Raw genomic sequence first — 20142 nt, forward strand, 5'->3', positions numbered from 1 at the left:
CCAACATTAAAATAATCATTAAACTGCAATATCAAATGGCCCCAGTTGAAGGATGCATTGTGCTTCTGCAAGTTCCAGTGGTTCCTGTTAAGCTGGTTCCAAGACGTGATCCCAGCTCTTTTAACAGCACTTCAACAAACCTTAACAGAAGCACAAAGTTAGTGTACAAAGTGCCATGAAATTGTGGCTGGCCATGTGCACGTCAAGGACCTCATTGCAATAGCAAGTACCATACAAAAATATCGACACAGTAGCAAGATTTATTACAATGAACAAAAGCTTTTCCTTGATGCCAACCAATATTAATTTCTGGAGGCTGTGCGCTAATAAAAGACGTTCACAGGAGAAAGGAGACAACAGAAAAGAAGCGCAACTTTCAACTTTAATGACGACAAAACAAGCCAGGAGCACTTATATACCACCTGTTATCCAGAGATAAGCTGCATGAGCTAGAGCGTCAACCTAATCACCAAACACGAGAAAGAGCAAAGGGGGATTTTTCAGTGAGATTAAAAACCTATGAAGGTGAACATATCAACACGTGCCGAGGTATGGGCTAACAACAATGCATTATAACATGAGAATACACATCTGCATGAAAGATGTTCATGAAAAAGAAGTGCGTAACAACATGAAAATATGAATAACAAAAAATTCTGACAAACAAAGACAAGAAGGGAGACGGGGGAAAAACCGTGTAAGGGGCAGCAGAAAAAGTTAAAGGCACATTAAAACTTCTAAAACCAACTAAAATACATAGGAGCGAATGGTTTGAGAGATTAGATATAACCATCCAAACCGGATAGTTCATTCCTAGAAAGGTTAATAGATGGAGGGCTAACGCACTTGTCTTTTCTTAGGTCAATGAAAAAAGCTTCAATTACTTCTCTCTCAGTCTTGTCTGGGGCCTTAGCTAGAAACTTTGTTTCATTAAACTTGGGGTAGCAGTTTTTGCAATTGTTACAGTGTAACGGAAGGTTACCTCCAGATCTGTTCTTCAGGGTGACGTTGTGCTTGCGGGCGCGCTCATTAAAACATTTCCCGGTTTGCCCCACATACACTTTTCCGCACGTCAGGGGATCTCGTACACAACATCGGCAGTGCATTGGGTGTATACAGTGTGATGTTTGATATTACAGACCTTCTTAACAAGCTTCTTGGTCACCATCGGACATAATTTGGCTAGTTTGCAGGGAGCCGAAAAAACCAGCTTAACCCCGTGACGAGACGCAACTTTCTTCAAATTGTGCGAGAGACTGTGCAGGTAAGGCATTACCTGCACAGGGTTCTGTTCTGTGGTTTTAGCTTGGTCTGAATTTTTTATCTTTTTCAAAAGGTTTTCAGACATGCCGGTGACTAGGTGGGCTGGGTAACCTGCAGATAAAATCCGGTCAATCTGGGACTGGAAGCTATCCCCTATATAGTGGGTGCATGATTTTTGTAATGCGGATTTCATGCAAAGGGATACTATGCCACGCTTGACCAGCTCGGAGTGGGCACTGTCATAATTCAAAAGTGGTTTCTTTGAGTGCGGTTGATAAGCCCAACACACATGCGCATTTGTAAATATAAGTTGAAGGTCCAGAAACTGGAGTCGATCATTTTTTGCCCGTTCATGCGTGAATTTTAGGCCCCTTGATAAAGAACCAAAGGCCGTGAGAGTTTGATTTATAAGTGTATCTGCGGCACAGTGTGTAGGCACATTAAGAAGGATAAGATAGTCGTCGACGTATCGGAAAATACGTGCTATCCCTGTTTCCTTCAAGCTGGCTTCAATGCGACGGTCAAATGACGCCAGAAAGATTTCACATAGGACCGGAGCAACTGACGAACCTATACATATTCCCGTCTTTTGTAAGTAAAATTCTTCCCGGAAGCAAATAACAGTAGAATCCAAATAAAACTCTAGGAGGTCCAGAAATTTAACCGTTGTGACACCAGTGGAATTCTGAAACATGACTTCGCCATATTCTTCCAAACGTTCTCGGACAGCAGCAAACAAAGCGTCGTGAGGCACAGAGTAAAATAAGTCCTCAACGTCAATAGAAAACCCGGTGGAGGCTGACACCTTGCCTCCTTCCAGGACCTGCATGACTTCCGTTGAGCTTCGAACGCGGTAAGGGTCACCACCAGCTATCCTGTCCAGCTGGCGCCGAAGGAAGTCGCTCACCACTTTTTGCCACGTATCTTTTTCAGACACAATGGCACAAAATGGGCATGCAGGCTTGTGCGTTTTTCCTGAGAAGAAAATTTCTAGGTATCCGGTCTGAGCCACTTTGACTGCCTTTCCTATTGATTCCAGGTTCATCCCTGCAAGCAGTTTTAGTGCGGCCCGTTTTTGTCTGGAAGGGTTGAAGTCGACTAGTCTAAAGTTCTTCTCGATGGCTTCAGTGGCTTTTTTGTTGAAGGTATCATTCGGCATGACAACAAAACCACCTTCTTTGTCTGCCTCCAGAACAGCGAGGTCAGACGACTTCATGAATTTGACAAGGCTATTTATTGAGCGGAGGGTTCTTGCTCGGATGCAATTTGCTGAGGCATGCGACACCTTCCCCAATGATCCGGTCTCAATCTTTGTCATTGACTTTGCAGCCGATTTTTCGTACCATCGCTACCAGAGCCGGGCGGTTCGTCTGAGGCTCAAAGCAGTACTTGGGCCCTTTTTGCAAGATGTTCTTGACACCGCTTGGAAGATCGACGTCACTGAGGGTGGTAACGGTGTTGGCACACTCACTTGGTTGGGCTTTTGGTGGCAGTGATAGCCTCGTTGTCTGCCACAGAAACTCGATGGATCCGGCTGCCAGCTTCCTGTATCCACTGAAGAGGGAGTTGGCCAGCAAAGGATCAGTCCCTTCATAGAGAAGAATTCGGAGCCAGTCATAGTAGTAACGCACCTGTCACCAGGATTCGGATTTCAGAACCTTGCAGATCCTTCGGGAATGGCCCTATGAGGGTTCCAGGCCACCGAAGAGTAATCGAATTTCCCAGGGCACAATTCTCCGCTTCATGCAGTAAGAAAGAAACCGAGAGCGGCAGGTTGCGACGGCGATTAGGTTCACACACAGAGCAGCAGCAGCTTGCCTGGGCTGGTGACAGAGTAAAGAGCCCGTAGTAGGAGAAATGTTATTTAGTAAGACTTGCTGACGGGCTAGTTGGTACATATTCATTTCTGGAGGCTGTGCGCTAATAAAAGACGTTCACAGGAGAAAGGAGACAACAGGAAAGAAGCACAACTTTCAACTTTAATGACGACAAAAGAAGCCAGGCGCACTTATATACCACCTGTTATCCAGAGACAAGCTGCATGAGCTAGAGCGTCAACCTAATCACCGAACACGAGAAAGAGCAAAGGGGGATTTTTCAGTGAGATTAAAAACCTATGAAGGTGAACATATCAACACGTGCCGTGGTATGGGCTAACAACAATGCATTATAACATGAGAATACAGATCTGCATGAAAGATGTTCATGAAAAAGAAGAAGTGCGTAACAACATGAAAATATGAATAACAAAAAATTCTGACAAACAAAGACAAGAAGGGAGACGGGGGAAAAACCGTGTAAAGGGCGGCAGAAAAAGTTAAAGGCACATTAAAACTTCTAAAACCAACTAAAATACATAGGAGCGAATGGTTTGAGAGATTAGATATAACCATCCAAACCGGATAGTTCATTCCTAGGAAGGTTAATAGATGGAGTGCTAACGCACTTGTCTTTTCTTAGGTCAATGAAAAAAGCCTCAATTACTTCTCTCTCAGTCTTGTCTGGGGCCTTAGCTAGAAACTTTGTTTCATTAAACTTGGGGTAGCAGTTTTTGCAATTGTTACAGTGTAACGGAAGGTTACCTTCAGATCTGTTCTTCAGGGTGACGTTGTGCTTGCGGGCGCGCTCATTAAAACATTTCCCGGTTTGCCCCACATACACTTTGCCGCACGTCAGGGGGATCTCGTACACAACATTGGCAGTGCATTGGGTGTATACAGTGTGATGTTTGATATTATAGACCTTCTTAACAAGCTTCTTGGTAACCATCGGACATAATTTGGCTAGTTTGCAGGGAGCCGAAAAAACCAGCTTAACCCCGTGACGAGATGCAACTTTCTTCAAATTGTGCAAGAGACTGTGCACGTAAGGCATTACCTGCACAGCGTTCTGTTCTGTGGTTTTAGCTTGGTCTGAATTTTTTATCTTTTTCAAAAGGTTTTCAGACATGCCGGTGACCAGGTGGGCTGGGTAACCTGCAGATAAAATCCGGTCAATCTGGGACTGGAAGCTTTCCCCTATATTGTGGGCGCATGATTTTTCTAATGCGGATTTCATGCAAAGGGATACTATGCCACGCTTGACCAGCTTGGAGTGGGCACTGTCATAATTCAAAAGTGGTTTCTTTGAGTGCGGTTGATAAGCCCAACACACATGCGCATTTGTAAATATAAGTTGAAGGTCCAGAAACTGGAGTCGATCATTTTTTGCCCGTTCATGCGTGAATTTTAGGCCCCTTGATAAAGAACCAAAGGCCGTGAGAGTTTGATTTATAAGTGTATCTGCGGCACAGTGTGTAGGCACATTAAGAAGGATAAGATAGTCGTCAACGTGCTATCCATGTTTCCTTCAAGCTGGCTTCAATGCGACGGGTGAGGCTTTTTTCATTGACCTAAGAAAAGACAAGTGCGTTAGCACTCCATCTATTAACCTTCCTAGGAATGAACTATCCTGTTTGGATGGTTATATCTAATCTCTCAAACCATTCGCTCCTATGTATTTTAGTTGGTTTTAGAAGTTTTAATGTGCCTTTAACTTTTTCTGCCGCCCTTTACACGGTTTTTCCCCCGTCTCCCTTCTTGTCTTTGTTTGTCAGAATTTTTTGTTATTCATATTTTCATGTTGTTACGCACTTCTTTTTCATGAACATCTTTCATGCAGATGTGTATTCTCATGTTATAATGCATTGTTGTTAGCCCATACCTCGGCACGTGTTGATATGTTCACCTTCATAGGTTTTTAATCTCACTGAAAAATCCCCCTTTGCTCTTTCTCGTGTTTGGTGATTAGGTTGACGCTCTAGCTCATGCAGCTTGTCTCTGGATAACAGGTGGTATATAAGTGCGCCTGGCTTCTTTTGTCGTCATTAAAGTTGAAAGTTGTGCTTCTTTCCTGTTGTCTCCTTTCTCCTGTGAACGTCTTTTATTAGCGCACAGCCTCCAGAAATGAATATATACCAACTAGCCCGTCAGAAAGTCTTACTAAGCCAATATTAATGTGCCAATTTTGTGTCTCTTTGTGACACTTATCGCAAAGTGAAACGTGCCTTCACCATTACTTCTGCTTATATGCATTTCTTACAATGTGACTTATTACTGACAAAGTTGGCTTAGATCTGAAGAAAGCATATCAGTCTGAGCAGTTAAGACACACAAACAAGGAATGAAAACATGAGAAATAAGCTGCAACAAACCAATATATTTCATATTGGGACTGAGCGCTTGTGTCTTGTGGTCTTCATATGTGGTGTTGTTCCCTTGTCTAGAATCTAGCGCTCCCCAGTCTCAGTATGCACGACCAACTAGCCCTCTACAAAGCTTGACTGGCAACTTATTTCCTGCTCATATTATTACGCTGAGATACCTAGTATCCTAATCCCTTAAAAGACCGTTCAGTCTCACAGGCAAGTAAATGTGCTTTAAAGAGGGGGTGGGCGGTGTATATCCCTTTAAAATGCCATCTAGCATGATACTGACAGAAGTATCCCCACAGAACACCGCTGCAGTACACCAATTGCCTGGAATGTTTTTTCGGCCAACACAAAAAGTGTGTGGATTCAGGCAGGACAGCTTAAGAGAAGTGGTACAAAACAGATTCCGAACCTGCTTTTTGACGTCAATTGTGGAATGTATAGTGGGAGCAAGGCATAACTGCTGTTAGCTAGGTGCATAGGGCACACTTTGTCGTGGAGTTCCCATCTTGTGTTAATGGTAGAATGAAAGTTGGGTCACTGACCATGCCGAACACGTTGATTTACATTTCGGAACCCTTAGAGGTTTCTTGTTCACAATGAAGGACCGATCCTGAAAGAAGGAGCTTATGCAGCCTTAACTAATCGGCGCAATGACCTGTATGGGCCTGGTGAAGGTTTCCCTTTGTTCTGTTGAGTATATTCAGCATGGTCTGTATTATTAAGGATTCCAGGCCCAGGCACGCTTACGAATTTCTTTCAGTGGTAATGATTTCCACATTATTGCAAGCAATTTCACGCCCTGTCTGCGCATGTTCTGCCACAGCACTTCAGGCTGTTTGATTCCTGCCGAAATCATTGCAGTGCTCTTAGCCGCCTTAGTAGATTTCCTGTCTCCGCGATTTAGACCGAGTTAAAATCGTCACAGGGTATTTTGTAAACGATTCCAGAGAACTTCAAACGTGGCAGAGCATCTTTAACATTTGCAAGATCCCCGCGCAATTTAATAGTTAGCACGTGGGCAATATTCACCTAGTGCCTTTCGAAGACTCGTGCCCTTCACTTATGTCTAGAATGTACAGGGCCGTCCACCCTTAATATGAATACGATAGATGGATGGATGAATAAGGCTGAACCCTTTAAATCCGGCGGTGGTTCAAGCCACCTAGCCATATGACTTGTGCAAGTTTTACTCTTGTATTGATTTTAGCCACCAATCAGATAACCTTCGCTTGGTTTCCTCTATCTGTTTAAAATCTAATTTTCCTTCATTGACCTTAAACCTCAATGCTTTGAATAAATCAGCCCCACTGCTTACCACTGCAGGGTGAAGCCCTTACAGAGAAGTATCAAGTGTTCAGCCGTTCCCTCCTCCTCTCCACAAGCACCGCACAGCCTGTCTATCTCGTGGTACCTGACTCTATACGTCTTAGTCCGCAAAACTCCAGTCCTAGCATCAAACAACAAAGAGCTTCCCCTACAATTATCATAGATATTTTCTTTGACAATTTCCTGTTTAAAGGTCTGGTATGTTCCCAGTGCTGATTCCGTCAGCATCCCTGTTTTCCACAGAGCTCTCTCTGTTTCTTTAACCTTTTTCTTAACCGATAATTGCTGATTTGCCCCCTTACTGCTGTCCAGATATTTGCTTGTCAATTTTCTAGTTCGCTTTCTCCATTTTGTGTCAACATTCTTTATGTACAGGTATCTGAAAACTTTCCTAGCCCACTGCTTTTCCTCCATCTTTCTCAATCGTTCCTCAAATGCTATCTTACTGCTAGCCTCTCTGCTCTCGAAAGACGCCCATCCCATATCACCCTGTACCCCCTGATTTGGTGTATTGCCATGTGCTCCCAAAGCTAACCTCCCTACTCCCCGTTGTTTAATTTCTAGCCTTGCTTGAACATCTGGCCTCATACACAGGACCGCATTACCGAAGGTCAGGCTAGGGACCATCACCCCTTTCCAGATCCCTCTTACCACCTCATACCTATTGTAATTCCACAGTGCCCTATTTTTCATGACAGCTGCATTCCTACTAGCTTTATTCATTACATATTTTTCATGCTCTGTCAGATACTCAGCACTGTTATTTATCCACACCCCAAGATACTTGTACTCATTCACTACTTTTAGCACGAACTCCTGTATTCTATGCTCGCCGCCCTCTTCATTAAATATCACGACTGCAGATTTTTCTTTACTATACTTGAAGCCTAATCTATCTCCCTCTGTACTGCACATGTCTAACAACTTCTGCAGGTCTTCCTTGTTGTCAGCCATTATCACTAAATCGTCCGCGTATATTAGTCCCGGTAATGTCTGTTTAATCAATTCCCCTTGCTTGAAATAAGGTAGGTTGAAGCCTAGTCCGCTCCCCTCTGGCTTGGTCTCCAACCCTTGCAGGTACAACATGAACAACAAAGGAGACAGAGGACATCCTTGCCTAAGCCCCGCTGTATCTCTACAGGCCCTGATACATTTTTTTTCCCATTTTATGAGCACTCTGTTACCTCTATATATATCTTTTAAAAGATTAATTACTCCATTTTCCACATCCAATGTGCCCAGTATGCCCCACATATGCTCCTGAGTAACGTTGTCATAGGCTCCCCTAATATCCAGAAATGCTAGCAATAAGGGCCTGTGTTCCTTTTCCGCAATTTCTATACACTGTGTCAATGAAAATAGATTGTCCTCCAACTTCCTTTGTTTCCGGAACCCATTCTGTAGTTCTCCTAACATCCCCTCAGTCTCCACCCAAGCCTGCAGCCTGTCCTTTATAATCTGCATCAAAACTCTGTAAACCACAGATGTCACTGTTATGGGACGGTAGTTGTTTATGTCAGCTTTGTCCCCCTTTCCCTTATATATCATGTTCATTCTACTTAATCGCCATTCATTGGGGGCTTTTCCAACCACTATCATTTTACTCACTACCTGTATTAATGTTTGCTTGGATTTTGGTCCTAGCTTCTTTATTAACATAATCGGAATACTATCTGGTCCTGTTGACGTGCCACTAGGGAACCTTGTTCTCTGCCTTTTCCCACTCTCTTCGCTCAAATGAAACTATGGCAGTAACCTGTCTGTCCTCCTTCGATAAATTATGTGCAACATTCCTTTCTTTAAATTTTTCTGTCATCCTTGTTCCTATGTGTTTTATTGCTTCATCCACTTCTAGTCGAATACCCTCATCTGTAACAATAAACCTTTGTTCTAGCCTAGTCTTATTACTCATTGCATTTAGATGCTTCCAGAATTTTTGAGCTGCTTTTCATTTTTTTTATTTACTTTTGACATCCATTGGGCACCCTTTATTCTAATTTTCTCATTAATCAAATAGGATGCGTCCCTTCTACACTTTATGAAGGTATCCCATTTTCTGTCTACTTCAACTTCTGGTTCCCCCCTCTTCTTGGAATACCTGTGTTCCCTGGACGCTTCCTGACGTTTCCCTATCGCCCTCTTGACCTCCTCATCCTACCAACTCTTGGGTTTGCGTCTTTTCCCTTAGCTAGCTCTAGCTCCAGTAATCGAGTTAATTTGGTATAAGTTCATTCTGTTTCACTATCCTCAAAAATTACTTTCTCAATTTGTTTGGCTGCTGCATCCAATTGCTTTTCTGAGTAATAATTCCCCTCTGATTGTTCATCTCGCTTCAGTCCTACATTGGTTTATCTTCTGAAACTCAACTTGATACGCTTGTGGTCACTACCTGACTTCTGGAACCATGTTCATCTATGCTCATTACCACTAATCTATTATACATCCTCTGTGACATTCATGCATAATCTATCCTCCAGTGCAGACTCCCTGCCTCCCATGTTATGAGCCCTTCACACTTCTCGGTACTGTTGCATGCAACTAAATCATGCCTGCCACACATGTCCAGCAGCATGCTTCCTGTCGAATCTGTGTACCCATCCAGGTCTTCTATATATGTGTTCATGTCACCCAATATAATTATCTCGCCCTGTCCTCCTAGCTCAGCAATGTCGCTTGCAATACATTCTAACATTTTCCTGTTTTCCTCTTTGCATTAGCTCCCGTCCACAGGTATACAAAGACACGGAGTGTTTGCCTCCCTGCCACTTCTCCTTTTAGCCATAAATGTTCCTTGCATGCCAGTTTAACCCTTTGAAAATTCTTAATTTTATGAATGAATGCCCCAATTCCACCCCCATTTCTGCTGCCCTCTGTTCTATTGCAATATTCCCATGCGTAGTCTGGGTTACAGGGTGGTTGCTCCATGTCTCTAAGATGCGTTTCCACTAAACCATATACCAGTAATTCCTCCTGCCTTAACTGCTCTTCTATTTCCTCCCATTTCAGTCTATTCCTTCCACATTGCATGTTAATGAAACCTATATCTGAATTAACTTGGCCCTGGCACTTGTGTCTATTTCTTCTCCTATGGTTCCATCGTCCCTTTGATCTTGTTTCTTCCTTCTCTACACTGGTTGCCTCAGAACTCTGGGTCCCCCCCCAAAAAAGCTGTTGCCTGGCGACCTATCCTACTACCCACCCTCTTGCCAGTGGCACCACCATAGTGAATGCCATCCTGCGCAAAAGGGTGGGGCCTGACCTCGTACAGTTCCCTTTTAAGTTCCATTACCCCGTATCTTAGTCGTCGACTCATTAACCTAATTACACGGTTAGCCTCAACGACCCTCCTTTCCATTTCGCTAGCCTGCCTCTGGACCTCTGGGATTGTGCATATGGTCACATGCACACTCTCAGAGGCCTCTCTAAGCCTACGCATCCCCACTTCTAACTGCTTCTCGAGATTCTGGCTCCTCCCCTTCAGCACATCGTTGAGAACAGCATGGATAACGACAAGGTGTTCGCCATCCATGTTGCCCCCCACCACCTCCTGGGCTTTGGCCATTGCATCTACCATGCACTTCCCTGACTGGGCCTCCACCTGCGCCCGCCTGTCCACCTTAACTGTCGTCAAAATGCCTCCCTCAACCCTCGCTACGTTCGAGTCACCGACTACCAGAACCCTCCTACGCTCTAACCGTTTGCTTCCTAACTGCGACTGTTGCCCTCCGGATCGCACTAGCCGTCTCTCCCGCCGCCGTACGCTACTGTCGCGAGTCTCCGTACCCGTTTTTACCTCTCTTTTCCCCACTCAAAGCCTGCTGCGCTACAGCACAGTAGGATCGACGAGCCTCGCCCCCCACCTGACACTGCTCCGAACCGAGGTGCCCTGCCGGCCGCGACCTGAGCGCTTCTACCTGCTCTTCTAGCTGGGCCCACTTTACCCGCTCCTCCTTCAGCTCGCCCACAATTCGCTCCAACAGGTCAGCATTAGCCTCCTCCCTCATAAGCGACTCGGCGACCTGAGTTTCTAGCTTAATCCGTTCCTCTCGTTCCACCTTCAGGTCCCCTTTGAGTTCCTTAATCCTAGCTGCCCATTCCCCTTTCAAAGCCTGAATGGCCTCCTCAAAACACTTACATATCTTGCAAGCGAAGCTAGCCCTATCTGCCTCGGCTAAGCTCCTGAACTTGGTTTCGTCTAAATAGCACCAACAGTCGCACTCCTGGCACTGCACTAACTCCCCGTCCGCCTAGACTTTCCTAGCTTGTCGACCCAACGTCCGGCCGACTACGCAACGTAAAAGCCCACCAAAATTCCTATACAAAAACCTTCGGCACTACGCAACGTAAAAGCCCCCAAAAATTCCTACAGAAAAAACCTTCAAAGGGTCATCTTTTAGCGCCGCGTAACGGCCAGTCTGCGCAATGTCAAGACGATCTCAGGGCCCATTGAAATCGAGGAGACGCTTCAGGCATGTTCTCCAGGAGGCATTGGCACAATTGAAATAAACGCAGCCAATGTGGCCTAAGGGACTGTCAAGTGCCAGGTTCAATAAGTTCAATAAGGGGAGCAGTCCCTTCTATCTTCGTGGTCCGTACCGCCAGCATATGTGAACGCCTAGAAATGTTAGCGTTAAGTCAAGAAATTACATAACGTTGTTTTGTGGGAGTTCACTCGTTATTTTTAGTCCCAGTTCTTCTAGACCTTACCAAAAGCAGCAATGAGAGCCGGATTGATGAGATCCTGTCATCATGAAGTTCAAGGCAGTTTTGACGCCCAGAACAGTCGGCTGAAAGCAGCAGGTTACCCGAGGAGACTGCTATCCAGTGTCGCAGAAGGGATTCTGCAAGCACTTAGAGGCAGAAATTATGTCAACCACATCAGAAGAAAGGAAGCCGTACGCGGTCATTCCTTACATTAATGGCATTTCCCACAGTCTCAAAAAGGTAGGCGCAAGGGCTGGTGTAAAAGTGCTCATGTCAGCACCCAAAAAGTTAAGAAGCCTGTACGCCAAAGTCAACAGTGAGCAAAGAAAAAATCAATGCAAGAAAAAGCACCAGAATAAATATGTTAAATGTGTGAAAAAAGGGGGTTTATGAAATACCTCTGTCATGCGAACGCACCTACATTGATCAAATAGGGCGCTGTTTGAATGAACGGCTTCGAGAGCACAAAAGATCCCCAAAGGGCGCCATCAGCAGTGAATTAGCAAAACATTGCAGAGAGCATGAATGTGACCTGCAGCTGAGCAACACAATGGTCATCACGTCATATTTTAATCAACGGACCAGGGAGATTGAAGAAGCCTTCAACATCCGACAAAAGAGCGACGTATGCGTCAGCATATCTTCGATAGCGTTTCGTGACAGCGAAATTGATTAGAGAATTAGAGCATATCGTTACCGTCTTTACGTTACTGTTTACCAGGCCCGGCTAGCGACATCTGCGCATACGCCGCCACTTACCGGTCCACTAGCACTTTACGGAATCTCTTTTAGCGTTCGCTCGTAAACAAACATGGCGGCGCCCTGCATGGCCGCTTCGAACCAAATACAGCCCCGCCGGTGCGTTCTTCGGCGCCATTTCTCGCTATAAATGAAGGCCTTCGCTTTTAATTTGCAGACTCTCACCCATACGTCGAGGTTTGAGCAACAACTAGGCTATATCTTTTAGATAATTTGCCGATTTTTGTTGTTGTTGTTAGCCTATCAAAAGATGGCACATACCCACACTGGGGGATCGGCCAAGAATTGGGTGGCTATTCACCTGAACGCAGTTAACAAAGGAAAAGCACGTGGGAGCGCAACACCGGTGAATTTTTCGTCATGAACAGAAAAGGGATGAGTGTTTTGATTTTAAAATTTTAAGAATAATAATAAAGAGAGGGATTATATATTAATGATTTAGTCAAAATGTAATAATTGATAGAAAAGAAAAGGTTGGAACACTTGGCGATTTTGAGCAGTTAATACCCCTGTCACACGGGCATTTCGAGGGCCCTCGAACCGATCGTCTGTCGACTCAAAGGCGATCGAGCTCTGCCACACGGGCAGTTTCAATGGCGATCGAGTCAATAGCCTATCGAGTCAACGGAGTAGCGCAGAACTCCATCGAGATTTCGAGGGCTGATGATGATGATGATACTGGCTATCCCTTTGTATCGGGAGATCAACGGTACTAAAAACCGAATCAAGCCAAGAAGGTAAAAAAATTAAAGAATAAAAACACCTAACACACGCTCATGGCACGTTTTGGTCCCCTGAGCCTTCAAGGAGCGTGACCATGTCGTGTGCGTCACCAATGTTCCAAACGTCGCTTGGTTCGCTCAACCAGCTTCCATTGCGGTGGCTCGTCGGGTCGGCGAAAACCGAGTGCCATCGCTAGTGCCCCGAGGCTGTTGGATCCGCTGATCGCGTTTGGTGGCATGGGGTCTACTGAGGAATTGTCCTGTGCATCCGAAGCCGACGGGTGTAGGCCTGCACATTCCAACACGATGTGCTCGATGGTCTCATCAGCGCCTCCGCAAAGTTCACACATCGTGCTCATACCCTCCGTGTACTTTGCTCGAAGACATCGGGTGCGAAGCACACCGCTCCTAGCTTCGCACAACAGTCCACTGCCCCGAGTGTTGTCATATAGGGGCTCTTTTTCGACCTTCGATTTCCCTTGTTGGTAAACGGCCAGGGCTGGCTTCTCGCGGGCCGTCTGCTGCCAACGACGCTGCTCCTCGCTGTCCTCGCATCGCACTTGTTCTCGGATCGAGCGCTGCCCAAGGTTGCTAGCGTTGCTCCGAGCGGCGCCAAGCGCACTTTCGTACACGACACATTCACGGTGCAAAAACATGAACAAACATTATTCGCATAAAATTTATTGTAAGCAGCCTGTAAAATTATTTTAAAATTATATTAGACTGGTTTTAAGCGCATTCATTTTGCGTTGCAGTCTTTGCATTGCTTGAGTACTTAACGTTGACAACATGGCGGCACCCTGCCCGCCCGCTTCACAGCGATAACAGCTTCGTCGCAAATCCCTCAAAGCAATATCGTGTTCTAAGCTGTTGTATTCGCCTTCGATTTGCCCATTCTTACTCTCGCATAAAGTTTCAAGAGAAAAATAGCTCTTGTTTTTCAGATATCATGGCGATTTCCCCGGCCTTAAGCCTGACAAAGCAGCGCTCCGACGCAGTTGGACTGGCTTGGTTTTGGCTCGTCTTGTATTAGAGTGGCTACAGCAGTGTATGCATATGTACGTCGCGTACGTGCAATTAAAAGGGTTTTGAACGACTTTCGCGTATGCGTGTATTTCAGCATTTAGTATACATTTATCAATTTTTTTTGTTATTTTTGCAAAATCCAAAGTAGCGATTGTGGCGCCACACATCCGTGGCGTAAGACACGAGAACCATTTCAATGGCCATTGAAATTTGCCGTGTAGCAGCGACGAGTTCGATGGCGATTGAGAATCTCGAAGACCCTCGACTCGAGGGTGATTGAAACTGGCCGTGTGACAGGGGTATAAGCTTAACTATATGTCGTGTACATAGCCAAATAGAAACGACTACACTGCAGCTCTTCAGTTTTGTGCCCGATTTAACATTTGTTCGTGGTGTCGTGCCCCAGACACTGGTTGCATGTTCTTACGGGTTGTAAGACTAGAATGGCACTCTGTATTAGCAGCATCCTGTTAGCGCTCTCTGGAGACGTAGAGTCAAATCCCGGTCCGCCTGGCACCGATCAAGAAAGCGTCCTGGCAACTGTACTCGAGACAGTCCAGAGAATTGAATCTGGCCAGGATGGTATCAGGAATGACCTACGCGCCCTAAAACAATGGCAGGCATCAGTGGACGTTGAACTAAAACAGCTATCTGCCAGAATTCGCACAATCGAGGTCGAAATGGTAGAAATGAAATCTACCATTTCTACGCCATCCACAGAACTGTCTACAATAGGTCCCTCAAATATAACCGAGCAATTAAAGATAATTACCTCACGATGTGACGACACAGAAAACAGACTTCGCCGCTCTAACCTACTTTTCTTTGGTATACCTGACAACGAGTCCGAAACATGGTCTAGCTCAGAAACAAAGGTGTTGGAGCTGTGTGCGGAACACCTTGGCTGCACACTTGAGCCAACCCAAATTGAAAGGGCTCATCGGCTTGGTCGATACCAACCAGAGAAGTGTAGGCCGATCATCGTCAAGTTTGCTCACTACAAGGACAAACAGCAGATCATAGATAAAGGTCACAAGTTTAAAGACACACAGTATGTCGTTCGCGAAGATTTTTCTTTCCCAACACGCCTGGCCAGGAAAAAACTGATAGATTTCGCAAAGTCGGAGGGCGGATCGTTTAAGCTTAGGGTCGATAAACTGCGCATGAACGACGCTGCTTCTGACACTGTCAAACAATGTACCCGATAGCAAAAACGAAGAGCGGTTGTACACAATTCTGACTATCAGCCACAACCTTCATACGGCGGCACTGCCCACCCTTCGCTTTCCATATCTTTCACTAACATACGCAGCATCCTTCCAAAGCGCACCGAACTTTACTCATATCTTGAAGATAGTAACTCTGACATATTAACTTTAACAGAAACGTGGCTGCACTCGGATATAACTGAACACGAAATCTTACCTGACTCTCGTGATTTTGTTATTTACCGGAATGACAGACCTAATAAAAGAGGAGGTGGCGTGATGATCGCCATAAAAAAAACACATTCCTTCCTTTCGTGTTAACATTTCGTCCCCTCTAGAAATTTTATGGGTTTGCATCATGTCCTCATCGCTTAAGTCTCTTCTTGGCATATGTTACCGACCACCAGATAGTTCAGACTCTTTCGTAACAAATTTGCATGCCAACCTCTTAGATATAAGAAGTAACTTCCCAAAGGCCGACATTTATTTATTCGGTGATTTTAATTACCCGAATATCACCTGGAATACCTTAACTGCATCGGCACAGGACTCACTTAATTTCGTTGAACTAACATTAGACTTTTCTTTAACTCAGTTAGTTTCTCAACCTACGCGCGACCTTAACATATTAGACCTTGTTCTCACATCGGCTCCAGACAATATAAGCCCGATCTCCCTCACGGATGGTTTCAGTGATCACAAACTGCTCCATTTCACTCTGAAAATGCCGTCACACCAACGCAGACCACCTCAGAAATATATCTTCGACTATAACAGAGCGAACTACGATGCCATTAACCTCGGCTTACAAACATTCTGTGATTCCTTTCTGCAATCCTTTCCTAATCAATCTGTTAACGAAAACTGGCGTCACTTTAAAGATAAGCTCACGCAGTTAATGAACACCTATATACCCCGCATATCTTTCCGTGCTAACTCATCTAAGCCGTGGTACCACAGGAACCTGCGTACGTTGATGAACAAAAAAAAACGACTTTTTAAAGCAGCTAAACGGCTCAAAACACCCGCATCATGGGAAAAACATAAAAACGCTGATAAAGAATACTGCGCGGCCATACGGAAAGCTAGGCATAAGTTCATGGCTCACGATCTGCAATCCCTCCTTAAGCACAATCCAAAAAAAATTTGGAAAACATTATCACCTTCCGAAACTTCTTCAGATTTTACGTTGATTGATGAGGCTGGAGACCCCAATTGCTCAAGACGAACGCCCTCAGACTTTCAATAACTTTTTCGCCAATATGTTCACGAAGGAAGACTATTCCAATATTCCATCGCCATCAGAATATGACTATGACTACATGAGCCCAATAGACGTTACTGTTGATGGCGTTGCGACATTGATTAACAATCTGAAATTAAGTACTTCATGTGGTATTGACGGGATTAATTCGAAAATTTTGAAACATACCGTGGCTCATTCCAGCGTCATACTCACTCATATATTTCGGCAATCACTTTCAACAGGCGAGACACCATACGAGTGGAAAATTGGAAAAGTTATTCCAATTTTCAAATCCGGTGACCGAACTGACGTTGCTAACTATCGCCCAATATCTCTGACATGTATATCTTGCAAACTTCTCGAACACATCATTGCATCTAAAACGGCATTACATTTAGAAGGCAACGGTTTCTTCTTTTCAAAACAACATGGGTTCAGAAAAGGGTTATCATGTGAAACACAACTACTCGAATTTACTAATGAGCTTTTTCACGGTATGGACGAAAATCTTCAAATCGACTGTATATTCCTAGACTATGCTAAAGCCTTTGACCGCGTTCCACAGTATCGTTTAATAGCGAAACTCTCATCATTGCGCCTCGATTCATTAACAATTTCTTGGATAAGGAACTTTTTATCATTTCGAAAACAATTCACTTCTATTGATAACCATTCATCCCATTTAATTGATGTAACATCAGGCGTACCGCAAGGTAGTGTAATAGGCCCGTTACTTTTTCTGATTTACATCAATGACCTCCCATTAGGCATTACCTCAACACTCAGAATGTTTGCAGACGATTGCGTTATTTATCGCAAAATCCGCTCCTTTAATGACCACATCGCCCTTCAGGAAGATCTACATCGCATTAATAACTGGTGCTCATCATGGCTAATGTCCCTTAACACTGATAAATGCCAGTTAATGACATTTAGCCATAAACGGTCTAATTACCTTTTCACTTACTCGCTTAACAACAGTCCAGTCACTCTTGCGTCATCGTACAAGTACCTTGGCGTTCACTTTTTATCTAATCTCTCATGGAAAACCCACATAGAAAAAATTGCTGCCAAAGCTAGCCGTACATTAGGTTATTTAAAGCGTAACCTCAGAGGTGCGCCTTCTTCCACACGCCAGCTCGCATATCAGACATTCGTCCGCCCTCAAATTGAATACGCATCTTCCATTTGGTCACCTCACCAACAGTACCTAATTAATTCCCTAGAGCGCGTACAAAATCGTGCCGCTCGCTTCATTTCTCGCAACTATTGCCGACATTCCAGTATAACTAACATTAAGGCTTCGTTATCCCTTCCATCCTTAGAATCTCGCAGAACAATAGCACTTATCTGCCTCTTCCATAAAATTGTTTACAGCCATCATTCCTTCACACTACCCCTTACAAAACCGGCCCGCACATCTCACCGATTGCATAATCACCTCAGTTTTAAGCGCCTTTCGGGAAGGACCACTGCATTCAACTCATCAGCCCTGCCCCGTGCACATCGTTCACATCTCAGATCATGTTATTTTCAAAGAAAAAATAAGTAGCATTTTCTTCTGAAGTGTGTTGTGTAGTGCGTTTTTCAATTTAGTTTTTCAATTTAGTTCTATTTTCTGGTTGGTTGTTTGTTCTTTGTATAACGATGTTAAAAAAAACATGTTCTACTTGCTTCTTTTTCCCACCCCAGTTATGTAACCCCCCTCACATAATACTCCAGTCGGAGCCCGTGAGGTATTTGAATAAATAAATAAATAAATAAATAAATAAATAAATAATTTTCATGACTTTTTCCAGGAAAGAAAAGACTGGTAATCCCATTGCTATATTCATCAGTAATTGCAGAAAATAAAAAGTTTCTCCAGCCCAGAGTTCGCGCGCTTTAACTCACTGTCACTAGATGGCGCCACAGTGTTCACATCCAAACACACAAAGAAGCGACGATAAAGCACGGCGAACAGCTGTCGAGTTGCGCTTTTTTACAGCACTCGTAACGTAACGTGCTCTGCGTATGCAAGCTTACTGAGGTCTACGTAGTGAAATTGTCAACTGGCCAGGGCAGGCAAAGGTGTCTAGCTCCACGGGCACATTTGAAAAGCCGCTGAGTCGGCTGTTAGCTGAAGTGCAGTCGGTACGTCTTTATATGCAGAAAAAAAAAAGATTATTAAAGTGCATGTAGCGTCTCACTTCATAGAAATAATTGAAATGCATCCGTATTTTTGTTTACAATAAAAGCTGGGCATCTGTCATCATCATCACTCGTTTTAGCCTTACGGTAACTTGTTACGGGAGAGACGGTACGCTAAAACGTCTTCTGGCGTGCGCCGCGCTAACCGGAAAGTCCGGCGTCCGGTACGTAACACGGTAACGATACGCTATAGCAATCTGCGTGCGTCACCCTAATAATTTACCACGTGTACATCTTACGCCTTTGTCATGCTTCTGTCATTTTCTTATTGCACGAGGGAGATGTATATATTCCACGAACGCGCATTAAATATCTGGTTTTTAGAGTCGATTCCAGCCTCTCTCTTCTTTAATTGTTTCGTGATGCGCTGCTCCCGCCACAAAAGCATGAAATATGCTAGAATTTTAAACACAAAGGAAATATGAATTCAAAAAGTCTCCCGATCCCGCCCATATAACAGGAAATGGCAGCGCAATACAGATGTAATTTCAGTTTATTAGATGTACTCTTTGCATTTAAAAGAATACAAATAGGAGACGCATATATATGCACCATTTAACGCACAATGTACGTAGCACTACTGCCCCAGCATATAATAATGGCCAAATTTTTCTCGAGCTCTGAGAAATCTGAAAAAAAAATGTAGCAATAAAAACATATAATACAGGCTGAAAGTCGATGCAGCTTAAGCAAACATTCTAAAGGGCACAAAAGCATATATGCACACGCAAAAGCAAACGCATGTAAAGAGCAACCTGGGTGCCAAAAGAAAAGACGAGATGGGCGTACGATACAGATACGCGGAATTTCAGGTCACGGATTTTATGCAGGTTGAAACCTCCATCTCGCTTTAATTGCTTCTCACACGAGCCTCGGAGTAAGCTTGAGCGCGTTATCAAAAAAGGAAAAAAAATTACTTCTACTTGGCGAAAATAAAAAATGAGCATAAACCAACATACCAATTAATTGACGACGTTGCCAACGGAAACCCGGGGATGAAATCAAATGCTGCAACAGCTGCAACTATACATATGAATTCAACGCAGCCTTCTACATGTGCGGCGCCTTCTCACGGCCCAGCGAACGCTCAAACATGCGCGTTACATCCTCGTTACACTCCCATTTTATTTTCTTGCGACTAAGTGTGGAAATAAGACTGCTTGGAGCCGGATGGAAAGGGGGGACGTCTTGAGGTAGGAGCCCTTGCGCGCCGCGCCCATGGTACAGCAGACCGCGCGTGCGACACAATACGGCGTGGGAGGCGAGATCAAGGCACAAGTAATCCGGTGGGGGTCGGTTGGGAGTCAGCGACGCGAACACAGCACAAACTATACCGCTGCGACGGGACGGCAATGTAGGTAGAGCAGGTTAATCCATGGGCACTCGCAGCAAGAGTCTGGTGGGCCTCCGAAGATTTCTCCCGCCTATGACCGCAGTGGACGGCCACGCTGCCACCAACAACACGCCACAGTCGTCAGAGGCGCTGTGGAATGCAGAGTGCGTTCT

The sequence above is a fragment of the Amblyomma americanum genome, chromosome 10 (assembly GCF_052857255.1).
Source record: "Amblyomma americanum isolate KBUSLIRL-KWMA chromosome 10, ASM5285725v1, whole genome shotgun sequence".
Taxonomy (NCBI): Eukaryota; Metazoa; Arthropoda; class Arachnida; order Ixodida; family Ixodidae; genus Amblyomma; species Amblyomma americanum.